A 5,223-nucleotide genomic window follows, 5' to 3' on the forward strand; every position below is an offset into this window, starting at 1 on the left:
TGTCTTTATGCATTCAAATGAGAACTCATAGAACTCACACGCATAATTAACTCAATTGGAATGGCACAGAAAAAGAGTATGTCATCCACGATAGGCTTTAAACCTCAAGTTGTGTGCTAGTGATGATCAACTAGGTTTACTCTTGATTTGTTCTTGAACTTTTCAAGACCATTAAGACTCCCACTGACTCCTTGACATATAAGATTCTCTTGTCAAGAAACATTTCTTGACAAACAAATATTTAAGAGTTAGTGTAGCCTTTTTGTCAAGTTTAACACTTCACACAATTGGTCCTGGTTGGTCTTTGTCTTATCTAAGACATCACAACTTACCAATTTCAAATGTGCAAGAATAAGAAAACTTTTCCAAATTCCACATTTATCGAGTGTTATAAACCTACTTAAGACTTGTCACTCATGTCAGAATCTTGACTCTAAGACTTGATATTGGAACGAAGTATGATCGACTTCTTGATTTAACCATTTCTACAATTCTCGATTCCTCTTCTTAGACATGCAATTGCACTAAGACTCACTTAGAGGATCAATTGAGATATGGTTCTTAATCATTAAGACTTATCATAAACCACAATAAAAGGTACTCTCCCTTCTTCTTAGAATAGAGAAACTTTTATCTTTCTGCCTACTTGATTCTTCTTACTCGTTTTGCTATTGATTGAAACTCTTTCAATCAACTCAGAATTATACTTAATCTTATAAGTATAATCATATTTACTAAACTTTAGTAAATCATGACGAATATCTTTATCACTCTTGTGGTGGACTTGATCAACGCACAATCTAGTGTACTCGATCTCCTGGTCCTTCTCTTGACACTTTGCCAAAGAATTAGTCTAATTTCCAAAATATGAAGTTTCTCATTCATCACGCAACCAAGTTGTATGATTCCAAGTTTTTGTCCAATTGAAACTTGGGTGATGAGAATCTTCCTTTATTTGGCAAATCCTCGACATTTCACAAATTACATAATCAAGAATCTCATCCAATTCAACATTGCTAAAACTAGAAATACATAAACATCCATTTTCACATATGCCATTGCAAGGATAAATAAATAGGACGAAATCAAAATTCATTTTATTACGGAAAAACTTGTCCTTACAATGCAATTCCAATGAAAACTATGTTATTTCAATTTCTAAGCAATCTATTCTAACTCTAAAGTAGTAGCTCAAAAATCCGATCTTCAAGCAATGCGATCGAAATCCATTTCTTCACGATCAGATTCAGCTTACTTCTTCCCTTAAGCTTCCTCTCTTTTCTTCGATCCTACAAAACATCAAAATGTAATCTTATCACATCATGTATTGAAAATCAAAGAATAGGAACTTATAGAGTTAGTTATTGGATTTTACCTGAAGTAGAGCCATACGTCTTGACTCTCCCATCTCTTAGATCTCTCAGGTAAACAGGGCAGCTTCGTCTCCAATGCCCCTTCTCTTGGAAGTAGAAGAAGATGGACTCTTTTGGAATGGCACAAGGAACTATCTCAGAATTTACCTTTTCTGGATTTCCAATGTCACCATTTTCAATGTCCATTGAAGTTTGGGAGTTTGATTTGCCAGACAAATTTGCTTGATCAGCACGCCAAATCATTTCTGATTCAGCAGCTATAAGCAAATAGGTCAAATCAATGAGGGTCACGTCATGGTCCATCATATAGTACTCTCTAACGAACTCACTATATGATTCAGGAAGTGACTGAAGAACCCAGTCAACAACCAACATTTCTGAGACATCGACACCCATCATCCTTAACCTATCAATGTGTGACTTCATCTCTAAGATGTGTGCACACACAGGTTTCCCATCTTCGTGTTTACTTGCCAAAAGGGCTTGAGTGAGCTTGAACTTTTCAAGCCTTTGAACTTGTGGGTCAGGGAGAATAATTGGAGGAGGTGGAAGAAGTGAAGCATGACTCTCATTTCCTTGATCGTATCGTGGAACGTCATCTTCATTTGGAAAGCTTGTTCCAAGGGACTTGGGAAGACCATTGTAAGATTTAGACATCTACAAAACGGGAGAAAGTTCAAGTTAGTTGATAAGAATCCTTGATGTAACACCCAAATGAAACATCAAGGCTAGGATCCAACACAATACTCTACAACCTAGAAGAGGGATGCCGTAATCTAGTTGCAGAATATTTGAAGGTAGGTAAATGACGATTTACCAATTTCCACCATGAAAAAACGAAAAAACTTTTAAGTTTTAAATGAATTGAAACTCCTAGATCTTTTGAGATTCATTGAACTTTTCAATGGCATGTTTAATCTCGATTATGCCCTTCTATTTGTGACTGGGATGCCGAGGATCACAAACAAGGTGTGAATAACCATACGAATCACGTGGTGCACCCAATTGCTACTATCACCTAATCAATGTCCCGGTTAGCCACACACGCTCCATTGATCTATGATAAACATCGAGCCACCCTTCGCCACCAATGTCAATCCCAAATTAGTGTGCCGGTTAGCCACACACGCTCCACTAACGTTTGACAATGGTACGAAGTGTAATTCCATGGATTAGCATACAAATTCACATTTTGCCCTAAGGTAACTAAGATTGGGAATTTGTAAAAGCATTTAGTTACTTTGTACTTCATTATACTTATAATGGAAGGTTTCGTCCTATCCTACCCGTTCGGCTAACGACCCTCCACTAGTCAAGAGTGCGGTGGGTAAGAGTGGATACACATTCATTCTTCATTTTATAGGCAATTTCCTTAAACACCCCTTATAGACCAGCTTCGTGAATGAGGCCTACTAACGGTAAGACTGACTCTTTACTCATATATATAATATTAGACTTTTAATGTTACATATATATAGTATAGGGTGTATTTTACACTTTTAAAATACTAGGTGGTTTTATTAACTTTCTCTTTTAATTAAACTTTTAATTAACTTAACAAAACCATGAGGGTGTAATTTGAACTTTTTAAAATACTAGAGTTTTAGAATTTAAATATTACATAATTAAACTATTAATCAAAATTTTAAATTCCAAAACTTGAGGGCGAGTTTTGAAACATTTCAAAACATTAGGTTTTAGAATTTAAATATTTCAACATTAAACTTTTAATCAAAATTTTAAATTCCAAAACTTGAGAGCAAGTTTTGAAACTTTTCAACACATTAGGGTTTAACTATTTAAATTTCAAAGACAAAACTTTTAAGTTCAAATTTAAACTATAAAACCTAAAGGGAGTAATTTGAAACTATTTAAACTTACTAGGGATCAAATAACAAATAATATAAATCAAACAATTAATTTAGTGATTATCTATATTTGACCTAATTTCATTTCTTGCAAGATAAGTCACCCAATTAATACAAATAATCAATTTTAATCATATAAGGAATCTATTATCTAATCAATTGGTAAATATCTTTTGTTTTTGGCAAGGATAGTCTCACAAAATCATTAAAAATTCGAATTTTATCAGTAAAAATAGATTAGGCAGCTATTCCATAGCAAAAAACAGCAAGAAATCCCGATATTGCCTCTGTCAGACGATCCGACTCGCCGAGTCACTCATGGACTCGCCGAGTCCGTGAAGGGACTCGCCGAGACCAGTCGAACAGAAGGCAGAAAAACGATTTTCAGCATGTAAAACGACAATTGCATCACATACAACAGAAACCAATCAAGTCTCTGATACCACTGATGGGTTTTATGCATAAGAACAATCCTATGTGCTCATACAAACCCTAATGCTTGGATCTAGGTTTCTCTATTGTACATGCAATGAATCCAAGACTTACAAACCCTAGATCTATCAAATAAGAACTGAAATAAGGGTTTAGTAATTACCTTTGATTGTTATATAGCAATAACAATCAATCCTTGCTTTGATTAGCTTTAGAAAGCTTAGTGCCTCAAGTGTTCACCTCTAATGGAGTCACAAACACCACTAAGCAACTTGGATGAAGAGGGAGGAGAGTGGATGCACCAAAAACGGCTGGAAACCCTAGAGGAACACTTGTCCACGTTTTTGGGGCATAGGGGTCCTATATATACATGTAGGCTATTAGGGTTTGCAACTAGGAAACCCTAATCTGACTGCTTAAGCCCTAAGCAGTCCAATGGACCATTCCAGAAGGCCCTTGTACGATTTCTTTATGGTCCTCCATATAGAATTCGTCCATTGCCATCTAATGGATCCTAAGCCCAACTTTGTAACTATCTTATAATTACAATATCAGTCCCCTTAATTTAATTAATCTCTTTTAGTCACAAAATTAATTCTTAATTAATTCTTGACTAATATTAATTAAACAATATGATTTCTCCTTTAATATATTATTCTTATAATATATTAATAAATCATAATTAAACCTTTCTCTCTCCTTAATTCATCCTACATATTGCTATGGTGAAGGCAACCCAAAAGGACCATGCTCATAATCGGGTCAAGTACATACCAAAATAGTTATGGACTTAGACACTAATCCAACATCAACCTCCCATAAAAAGAAGAAGACTTGACCCAAGACAGGGAATTCTTATTCTTGACCCACTTCAAGGTTTTTCAACTCCACCAACAACCACTCCTGCTATTGTCTCATCAGAACCTTTCAGTGAAGGTCCTAGCACCTTTTATGAAGCTGGTGGTTCTTCTTTCCCCACAGGATTCTCTCCTCCCAGGCCAGATCATGATGTTGCTTATGTGAGGCTAGCCATGCACTTGGCTGAAGAACAATTCACAATGCCTCCCTCACGTGGTAAAGGAATATCTATTGGGGATGGCAGCTCTGGAGAAGAGAATCCTACAATCCTTGGACTTCAGAAGGAGATCGGTGTGCTGAATCATAAAAATATAGAGCTTGATATCAGGGTGACAGACCTTCAAACTGAAAATGCCAAGCTCAATATCCAAGTTGCTGATCTTCTTGAAGACAAAGCTCTGAAGACAAATTAGATCACTGATCTTCAGACGCATTTTGGTTTGTTGACCGCCAGCTACTACGATCTAAAGAAGAAGCTAGAAGAAGAATTTGGCGACAAATTCAAGTCATCTGTCGATGAGCCAAAGATCTATCTTCCCAATCAAGATGCTCCCATAGCTCCACCACCTACAAGAACAACCACTGTTGTAGATCGTTTTGACAAAGAACCAGCACAGGCTCCGAATGTCGTGGCGTTAAAACGTGCTAAACTGGCCAAGTCTGATGAGAAGGGTCAGTTTTTGTTCAAAAGG

The sequence above is a fragment of the Lactuca virosa genome, chromosome 2 (assembly GCF_052849685.1).
Source record: "Lactuca virosa cultivar CGN04683 chromosome 2, Lactuca_virosa_CGN04683_v6, whole genome shotgun sequence".
Taxonomy (NCBI): domain Eukaryota; kingdom Viridiplantae; phylum Streptophyta; class Magnoliopsida; order Asterales; family Asteraceae; genus Lactuca; species Lactuca virosa.